This window comes from Euprymna scolopes, chromosome 8, assembly GCF_053919585.1.
Source record: "Euprymna scolopes isolate OS-2025 chromosome 8, ASM5391958v1, whole genome shotgun sequence".
Lineage (NCBI taxonomy): Eukaryota > Metazoa > Mollusca > Cephalopoda > Sepiida > Sepiolidae > Euprymna > Euprymna scolopes.
Window position 1 is genome coordinate 5,678,053 of NC_136489.1, and position 11,280 is coordinate 5,689,332.

The following is an 11,280-nucleotide window of genomic DNA, read 5'->3' on the forward strand; positions in this document are numbered from 1 at the left end:
TTTTCGATGCAATAATTTATTATTATTATTATTATAATTATTACAACCGACACACACACATACACACACACACACGCCCCTAAATATGCACATTCTTACACGTAAATGCCTTTATACGCGGTTACTAACCTAGGAAGAAGAGGGAGAAATATACGGATATAGAGAGAAGGAAACAAAACAAACCGCGCGCAAGGGACAGAGAAGAAGAAAGAAAAAAAAAAGAAGAGAGCGACCATCCGCTGCCTGTCATATGTGTGTGTGTGTGTGTGTGTGTGTGTGTGTGTGTGTGTGTGTGTGTGTGTGTCGGTTGTTACGTCGAGCTACAGGACAGCAGTCATAATGTTTTTTTTTTGTTTTAAATCCCTCCTAACCTGTATATAAAATGTATTAAGTGGATTGCTACTACCACCCCCTCTGGTTTTTTGACGGTCGAGACCCGATTCTTTTTCTTTCTTTATTTCAGTATCAAAAATGTAATTGTCTAGTTTAGATGCTTGAAAATACCATCAGGTTGAAATAAATTATTGCATCGACAATTATGTAATTTTCGTGTTATATTTTTATGTTATTGCTATGTTTACCACATTGAGGTCTCATACCCGGACTTCCTCCTGGAATTATTCCATTTTAACACCATATATATATATATATATATATATATATATATATATATATATATATATATATATATATGAGGGGCGCGCAATAAGTGATTCCCCTGACCCACTTCGCATAGGAGTAGAGCAACGAAACTTGCCACAGTTTCTCTACATAGGTACTATCCAGAGTCATGCATTTCTCTCATCGTTTGATGCAGCTCTGGAGACCGTTTTTGTAGAACACCCCAGGGTAGTTCTCCAACCACGACGTGACGTCAGATATAAAGGCTGCGTCATCTGGGAAACGCTTTCCTTTCAAAAACAACTCCATGGCTGGGAATAGGTTAAAGTCAGAGGGTGAAAGGTCAGGAGAGTAGGGGGATGGGGAAGGATTTCATAACCACACTCCCGTGCTTTTGATATGGCGACAAGCGAGTTGTGGACCGGAGTGTTGTCTTGCACGAGGAGGGTACCTTTGCTGATCTTGCCTCCCTCTTGATTTTTATAGCCTCCCTTAATGTCCTCAAAAGTGAAGCATAATAGGATCTTGTAATTGTGGTACCCTTTGCCAAGAAATCTGTCATCACTACTCCATCCTGATCCCAGAAGTCTGTGAGCATGGCATTGCAAGCGGAGGGCTGCACCCTTGCCTTCTTTGGAGGTGGTGATCCAAGTGCTTCCACTGCATTGACTAGGCTTTAGTCTTTGGATGACAGTGATTGACACAGGTTTAATCCTCTGGAATCAGTTATTTGAAAAACTTTGACTCATATTCTTGGCACATCTCCAAATTCATCCTCGAGCACTCGATGCATTCTCGCTTCTGTAATGTTGTGAACAACCTGGGAATCCATCTGGCAGACACCTTATGCATATGCAAATGGTCATATATGATAGTTTTCTACAGACCCTGTACTAATCTTGACATCTTGGGCTATTTGGCGAATAGTAATCTTCCGAAATGGCAGTCTCAACTTGACGGACAGATGTCTCATCAATGGCAGAAGGGGGCGACCAGATCTGGGAGCTGTTTCCACAGACTTACGGCCATGTTTGAATTCACAATGCCAGCGTTTAACAAGGTCATATAATGGGGCATGATCACCATTAGTTTCTTTCCTTTCATCAAAAGTCTCTTGTGGTGTGCGTCCTTTCAAATACAAAAACCGAATCACTGCTCGACATTACACAGACTCCATTTCACACCTAACTCAGTTCAAACACCTGTAAAACAGAAACCACAATTAGTTCAGAGCTGCAATTTGCCAAACTACCCGTGGAGATATAAATCACTGCAAATGCAAAATATCAGCTAGATTAGACAACTGGAAGTGGGTCAAGGGCATTACCTATTGCACGCCTCTCGTATATATATATATATATATATATATATATATATATATATATATAAGCCTCTCGTATATATATATATATATATATATATATATATATATATATATATATATATATATATACTAGCTGTACCCGGCCACGCGTTGCTGTGGCTCAGTTTGTTAAAATTGAACACATTCCTCAAGAAAAATTGCATTTTGTTCGTTTATTTACTTTTATTATTTTTTTCAATTTTTTTAATCAATAAAAGTTATTTCCCCCCAAAAAAAACAAAAAAAAAATTATTTTTTTTACCATAAATGGTTAGGTGAAAGGTTTTTTTTTAGCAAAACTTGCACTTTTTTAAAAAGAAATTTGGCAGTAAACGTTTCTCTTTTAAAACGGAATTTTTATTATAAAAAGAACAGATGAATGCTTTACATGAACACTGTAAATAGTTATGTGAATATAGAGAAAAGTTTGATTCTTTTTTTCATGAGAATGTACAAATTATTTATTTTTTTAACAGATGTTAAGAAAATAAACAGAAAAATACTTCCATTATTAATTATGCAAAAAAATAAATAAAATGTTGATTTAGTGTTTCAATATGCTTATAAATTACGATAAAACTTGCTGAGTATGCACTGTTTTACGGTTTTTGTAAAAATGGAACGGAAACTTAAATTTCGCTTCGTTTTAATCTTTCTTAATGTTTTAATTGTGTCCCCCAAACGAATATAATCAAAACAGTAACATTCAACAATTGTACTTTATGTATATAAAACACAAAATATTTATTAATTTTTTTTTTTAAAGTTAATAACGAAAGGGAAATAATTCCATTTTTAAACGAAAAAGTCAGTTTACCTAACTTACTATATTAATGCTATTTTTTTAAGCAAGAAAAAAAAAGGTAAATATCCAGATGCTTTACTACACAACAACGAAGACTCTAATTTGTTTTTTTATAGGTTATTGAGGTCGCTGACAACGTATCTGATAGTCAAACTTGGGGCAAATTTACCGTTTGCATGGTATTTACCCCTGAACTCACGAACTTCTTTCCACCATTTTGCAGCATCCGTTTATGCTACGCGCATGCACGCTGTATCATAAACGACGGCTTCACCAAGCAAACTATGTTGGGGGGAGGGGATTTTTTTTCCAGGACATAGAATTTTCTAATTTTCAAAAATACATTATAGCGCTTTTTGGGTGGAAAATTTAAGATTAGCTGAAAAAGAAATAAAATAAGAAAAGGAAAGCACACCAAGTTGGAGTAGGGGGGGTAATTTATCTGTTGTTTTTTTTTACCTGGAACATCGAATTTTCAAATTTTCCGTAAGTAACGCACCGACATTTACCAATTAGAACACATGTAACATTTTCCAGATACGTTACTACCGGTTTTTTATAGGTAATTTAGGTCGCTGACAACTAATCTGATAGTCAAACTTGGGGCAAATTTACCGTTTGCATGGTATTTACCCCTGAACCCACAAACTTCTTTCCACCATTTTGCAGCTTCCGTTTATGCTACGCGCATGCACGCTGTAGCATAAACGTCGGCTTCACCAAGCAAACTACGTTGGGGGGAGGGGATTTTTTTCCAGGACATTTCTAATTTTCAAAAATACATTATAGTGCTTTGTGGGTGGAAAATTTAAAATTAGCTAAAAAGAAATAAAATAAGAAAAGGAAAGCACACCAACTATCTGATTTTTTTTTTTTTTTTTTACCTGGAACATCAAATTTTCAAATTTTCCGTAAGTAACGCACCGACATTTACCAATTAGAACACCATTTAACATTTTCCGAAGATTTTACCTAGTACATTGGGGGCGCGAGCGGGGGGGCGAATGTGATGTTGACGCGCGTGCGCCCCAACATCACCCCCCCCCCGCCCAAACAAATGAGAGTGGTCTTTGTTCTGTAGTAGCGTATCTGGATATTTACCAAAAAAAAATATTTAGGTTTGGCTATAAATTCCTAAACTGATTTCAACCTAAATAATTTAGGTGACTGAAATAGGAATCTAATTGAATCTTTAATTTCCTGAATAGTATGCGAGAATTACGGACTTTAGGGGCTTTTTTCGTAATGTAAAAATTATGTTTTATTCTTACAAATTACGATGCTTTAAAAGAAGCAAAAATAAATTCTTGCGTTTTTATTTACTACTGAAAACTATAACTTTAGTAAAGGTATTTTTTGTTTAAACAAAATAAAACATTTTAACTAAGAGTTAAGTAAAAATAATTTGTTCATTATATTCTGCCATCATTATTTGAAAAATACTGCAATTTTCATTAAAATTCGTTAATTTCCTGATTTTTTGTGAATTTTTAAGTAAAGGGAGGAGTCAAAATGTGTATACACTTTGAGCGTCGGCATTCATTTTGCGACCACGAGTGGTTAATTTAAATTAAAGTTCAATCACATGGTTACATTATCAATAAATCATGTAATTAAACCCATTGAAAATTTACCGATATTGTAAACACATTCTGTTTACATTAAGCCTGTAGTGTTTTTTTAGTGATGCAATGTTGTCAACTGAGATTTAAAAAAAAAAAACCCGCGAGATCAGTAGAAAGAAATGTCCAGAAAATCACTAGTGGAAAAATCGATTTTATAGTGAGATTTAAGAATGGTTAGTCGAAAAAAAGGTGAAAAACAAAACAAATAATCAATAAATAATTGTTACCAAAGGCAATAAATGCTACTTTTTTTACTTACATGAATGAGTTTATTTTATGTTTTAAAGTATTTTCAAACGCTTTTCTTTATTTTTTAATAATCTAATGCGGGTGTGTGGGTGCCAAATACCTCCAGATTTTCTAGAATTCCCCACTAGATCGTAAACGAAATCTCCAGATCTAGCAGGAAAACCGCTAAATTGTAACACTGGTCAGGTGACAGGAAGCGGTAATAAATAATTGTCCCTAAATCAAAAAAATGGCCTCTCGGTACAAAGAAATCCAGCTATTTATCATAGAAAAATTAAGTATAATGTTATAATTAAAAAGAAATATATAAAAACACACATGTATATAGTAAACATATTATACCAAAACGTGGAAGCCATCCGTCCAGTGGTTTGTTAGACAATTAATTCCGAACGAACCAACACTTACATTTATATATATATATATATATATATATATATATATATATATATATATATATATATATATATTTATGACTACTTCATTTACTCACATAAATTTAATATACGAAAGTTTAGATTTATGCGTAAAGTTTAAGTATTTATTTCCAAAGTGCTCAATACGTAGGTAGAGCTAGTTAGTAATTTATAAAATATATATGGCTATTAAGCTACACTAAATATTTAGCGTTTAATCCACTCTAGCGATACAAAATAGTTTTAAAACTAACAAAAACAATAGAAAATAAACAAATAAATAAATTAAATAAACATGAATATGCATAAACGATCACACATATGTGTATGTATATATATATATATATATGTGCATATATGTATGTACACATATATATATATATTTATATATAAACTAACAATAAAAAAAACACTAACCTAGTTTTTAAACAGATCGTTTGTCCGATAAAATGCATGCTCATTGGCTGATATTTAGGAGCGCGGTGGATACTAGAAAGCTGATTGGCTAACTAAATCCTCAATAGAAAAGAACCATATAAAAACGATAAACAACCACAGAATTCGCGCATAAGCCTGAGGCATCCTACAGGGGATGAAACGCTGAATATTCAGTGTAGCTTAATCGCCATATATATTTTATAAATTGCTATATATAAATATATTTATATATATATATATATATATATATATATATATATATATATATATATATATATATACTGCATATCAAATTATTAATGAGTTTACATATTTTTAACTATTTAAGGAACGAGTGAATAAAAATCCATGACACTTTGAGAAAGTGCTTACAATACTATTCAGTTACTGCAATCAGAAAAGAGATGTATTTAACGCAGAATTTGCGAAATTATGTCAGAAGATAGGAATATCTGTTGATTTGAATGTGTCAAGTTATTAATGAGATTGGTAAAAAACGCAATATCCATAACTTTTTTATTGAAATCATTTTCAAACATTAAATGAACTAGGGAAAATGCTTAGAACACAATAACTATATAGCAATTCGTACCTTGACATAATTAGTAAGGGATATGCGATCCTTTTTTATGAATGACTTGTAAAAGACGTTGGTCAACAGAATTCGTCAAATTTGTGATTTTGTCAACAGTTAATCCTCGCGATAACTCTTGGGGGGCTCCTACATCTCATCTTTGCTCTTAAATTGGCGTCCACTTGCACAGAGGCGTCGCTTCATGATACTCCAACGGTTCTTAATTGGGTTAAAATCTGGTGAATTCGCAGACCACTCCATCTTCCGTAGACCAGAAAACCCAGGCGCTGCAAATACTCTTTGCTTTTATTTGCTGCTTGCAAGAGAGCATTATCCTGCATAAAAATAATGGTTCTGCTGAACATCAACCTTTGCTTCTTCAGTCATGGTCCAAAGTGTTCCTTCAGAAAATCTGTAAGCATTTGACGTCATTTTTACGCCTTCTGTGGCTCTCCATGGGTCAACTAATGTGCCTCCGATAATCCCAGCCCAAATCATTATCCCACCACCACCTTGTTAGTTCCTTAAACGCTGATGAAGATGTCGTCAATCTAGAACTCATCCCCTGCTCCAGCCATCTGGGCCATTACGAGCGACACGCACTTCATCCGTGAATAAAACTTTGGGAAAATCCGATTTCATGTTGTCCTCTGCCCCTTTTAATCAGTTTTGTATGTGATGTTGCTTTAATGGAGGCTTTGTCACAGGCTTAACAGATTTCACCACTTCTTTCAGAAGGCGACATCGAGTACTTTTTGATACATTCTCCAATCCGGCTTTCTGAAAGACGTCTTGACTTTTCTGCCTAGGGTTCTTAATAACTTCACGTTAATTTGGAGTAGAGAACGGCGTGAAACAACTCTATTAACTTTATAAGCTCTCTTACGTAGCTTTGTAGGGTCATTAACAAGGTTCTTCAAAGTTTGATTGTATCTTCCTATCATTTTCGATATTTCGAGGGGAGTTTTACCGTTTGCTAGCTGTTCTGTAATAATACTCTTTTCAGAACTACTCAAACCATGTTTACGACCCATTTTATTGACGAAACGACCAATTTTATTGACGAAACAAACTGCCTTGTTAATAATTTGACACACCTAAAATACTGTGGATTACGAAATTACGATGACAAGTTGTTTACATTGCGCGGAACAGTACGAAAATTTAACAGTACGCGCGGCTCAACATTGCCAACGTTTCTGAAATTTTTGATACGGAACTACCGGTAAGTTTCTGAAACTGATCAAAAAATGTTATATCGTTAATAATTTGACACGCATACATATATATATATATATATATATATATGTGTGTGTGTGTGTGTCTGTGTATGTGTGTGAGGGTGTGCGTGTGTGTGCGTGTGTGTGTGAGGGTGTGTGTGTGTCTGTGTTAAAACCACTATGTTTTTAGAATACTGATCAAGATTATGAGGGTTTTTTGAAGCTTGAAAACGATGTTATATTTTGTATTTTATATGGTATCTTTATATTTCTTGCGGTCCTCCGCTTTTAGTCACAAAAAGGTATCGATTATATAAGATTATATATATATTTATATATATATGTATATATATATATATATATATATATATATATACATATTAATGGGAATATAGAGCAATTAAGTTAAACATTTTGTCACGCGACGATTTATCGATTCCACGCGATGTTTTATTGATGTCACGTTACTTGTGAATCACCGACATCGATGTTTCTCATTAAAATAGCAACATCGTTACAAAGAAACCTACATCGTTATTAAATAAAATTTACTAGAACGTTATAATTAAAAAGAGAGATATAATAGGTTCGAGGAAGTTACTATACTAAAATATCGAAACAATTGGTCCAATTGTAATTTAGAATACCGGTAAGTAACAAACATACATTTACGTTTTTATTTATATAAAACATTAAATACTTCTTTTATCGGTAAACAAACCCAAATATTGAAAATAAAATTGCAATATAGGAATTAAGGAGGCGCTTCTTCGTATCAAACGCAAACACGATAATGCCAGACCGATTCCTATCTGTTTTTTTTTTATTTAGAAAATGAATCTGAAGTGTTTCTGGGTTGGATTAAATGTCGCAGCAACACCAAGCTGTCCTAAATAATACTACAAATTTAAAATACAATATTCTCTTGGACACGGATATAATATGTCGATGCATAACTGTTTGCCGCTAAACAATTCTGATTTATTATATGCATATTTTAACATACAATTATAATTAATTTATGACGTAATATCTAAGATTTCCAAGACATTATTAATATTTTTATGCAATATTCTCACTCATGTTCATCCGAAAACCACTTTCTGTTTTGAACATCAAGAAAAACCAGTAACAAGCGGGATACCACAGGGAAATGTCATTGGCCCAATGTTATTCGTCATCTACATAAACGACCTACCCAAATGAAGCTGTTTGCAGATGACACAAAGTTGTTCACACGTAGTGACATCCCAGGAGACACAGACAACCTACAGGCTGACCTAGATAACTTGCAGAACTGGTCACAGGACTAGTTGCTCCGTTTTCACCCACAGAAATGTTGCGTCCTGAAACTAGTGAGCAGGAGATCAGAGGCTAAATACACATTGAAAGAAACTCGCTTGGACTGATAACACTGGAAGAGTATGATCATGAGAAAGACCTAGGCGTCTACATCGACAACAAACTGAGTTCCAAGGAATATGTAGCTAAACCCAAAAAGCAAATAAAGTAGTTGTCGGGATCACTCACCGCACTTTTGACTTCCTCTCCAATACAGTCTTTGTGCAACTCTACAAGCGCCTTGTGCATCTTATCTTGGAGTATTGCCACTCTGTCTGGAAGCCGCACCATCAGACCTTATGCAGTGATCTGGAAGACGTAAAGCGCCGAGCAACCAAGCTGCTGGCATCACTTAAGGACAAGCCATATTCTGAAAGATTGAGAACCCTGAGACTGCCCACTCTTGAGCATCGGAGAAATCTTGGTTACATGATTGATCTCTACAAGTACATCCATGAGATCTATGATACAAGAAAGCCGTCTTTTCAAAACGCCAAAAACAGCGCAACCAGGGCGAACAGCCTCAAAATCGTAAAAAAACACTGTAGGCTAGATGTCCGCAAAGGGACCTTCCACAGAGGGTTGTCAACACATGGAATGATCTCCCAGATGCAGTTGTACAAGCATAAACGGTAAACGCATTCAAAAGCAGACTTGACGCCCATTCGAGATTGCTGCCGAGTTTATATTATCCATCCTCCTAAATGGAAGTGCAAATTCCTGGCTTTCTGTGCCACGCATGCCACAAAGTTGTCTAGGAATTTTTCCCCTTGGAACGATGAATAGGTCCAAAACCTGGACCTCAAACGTCTATCTGTCAAAGTCAAGTCAAAGTGAAAATCATCTTCACTCATGAGTTCTCCCGCAGCAGTATTGTAAACTATACATTGAATAATCCTGCATATTCTCCTGATCTGATTACCACTTATTTTGAGGATTTCAAAACCATTTAGATGGTCTTCGGTGCATATTAAGACAGGCAATTCTGACGAAGTATGGAATGCAGATTCTTACCTACTTTTATGCGAAAAAAAAAACGACACATGTCGGTCGACATCAGTTTACCTTGATCGTTGCCCACGCATCACGTCTGTAAACACCAATATTGCGTTTTTATTAAATGTTAACTCAAATTTTATTAAATTTTGATAGAAAGTTTTATGAAAATAATATTATTCACAACTAGTTATATTATTTATTTGCGACTATGACTGATGTACAACATTTCTGATATGTGCCCTTTTGTATGTTTTGTCGCATTGAAGTCGGTCGGGGTCCGTTTTTAATTTAACATTTAACATTATTTTAATTTATATTTATTATCAACACGTACAACCTTTTTAAATCGAGTCATTTATAAAATGGATGACAGTGGGATCAAGTTATAGACAACAAATACGTTATTGTTTATGAATAAAGATTCACTAAAACAGATTTCTTTTTCAGGATGCACTATTAAATCGGTAACATATTTTACACCGACCTAATACATTCCACTAGAAAACCGCTTGTTAAGAAATTTGCCTCCTCGAAACCATCAATATTCCCACTTGGATGTTGAGGGGTAACGATTTGCGTAACAGAGCGCGGTACCCTAAATAACTTATTTTAAAAAGCTATAAGACTGTATAAAATAGTACTGCTTACTGTATAGTTACTTTGAAGAGAGAAAATTTTCTTATATTCATCAATTTATCTCTGTTGTTGAAACTCAATCAAAAATTATTGTCATGTTTGAAAAATTCTTGCTACCGATGATAGAGATACACATATATAGAGAGACATTTTTATTTACAATTTCATGTGAATATATATATAGAAAAACAGAAAGAGAGAGAGAGGGGGGGTGAGAGAGAAGATAGGGGAAAGAGTAAACATACAAAACCAAAGATGAATTTACATCGCACGAATATTAAAACAAATAATACTTCTTCAACTGTGTACTTTTCATGAAAAACATATCTATCTCTCATGAGTTGTTCGATGCATTTTCATTATGCAAAGAAACACGTGTAAGATGAATTATATAAATGATAAAATATGAGGGTGCTGTAAATTCATTTTGGATTTTATTTTCGATATAAAAATGTAAATTCATCGTCATTTGCATTTTGCTTTATTAATTGTGAACATTTCTAAAAATATATTAAAAATATGCATTTAAAGTATTGTATTCATTTTCAATTAAAATCTATGTATACGAATATATATATATAATTATTTTTTAATATTATTATAATAATTAAATACCTACAGACACTAGTGTTTCATCCTTTCGGGAATCTTCAGTGCAGGGTGTCACGATTAATACCAGTCGAACGATTCGAACCCCACATCACGAGACATCTCTGGCTCGGTTTAGCGAAGACCTAATCCATTCGGCTACCATTAACCGCGTGAGATAATGTGGAATTTTAAACATTTTAATTTTAAATGTTCATTTACGTCAGTCAGAGAGTGATCTGATCGTTATACGATGATCTATACATAAGATCTAAGTTGACCGACTTTTAATTCAACTGAAAGTGCCCAACGATAAGAAACGAATTTCTTAAAGGGGCTGTCATAATTTTTTTTTAATTATTATTATAATATATTATTTTAATATATATATATATATATATATAT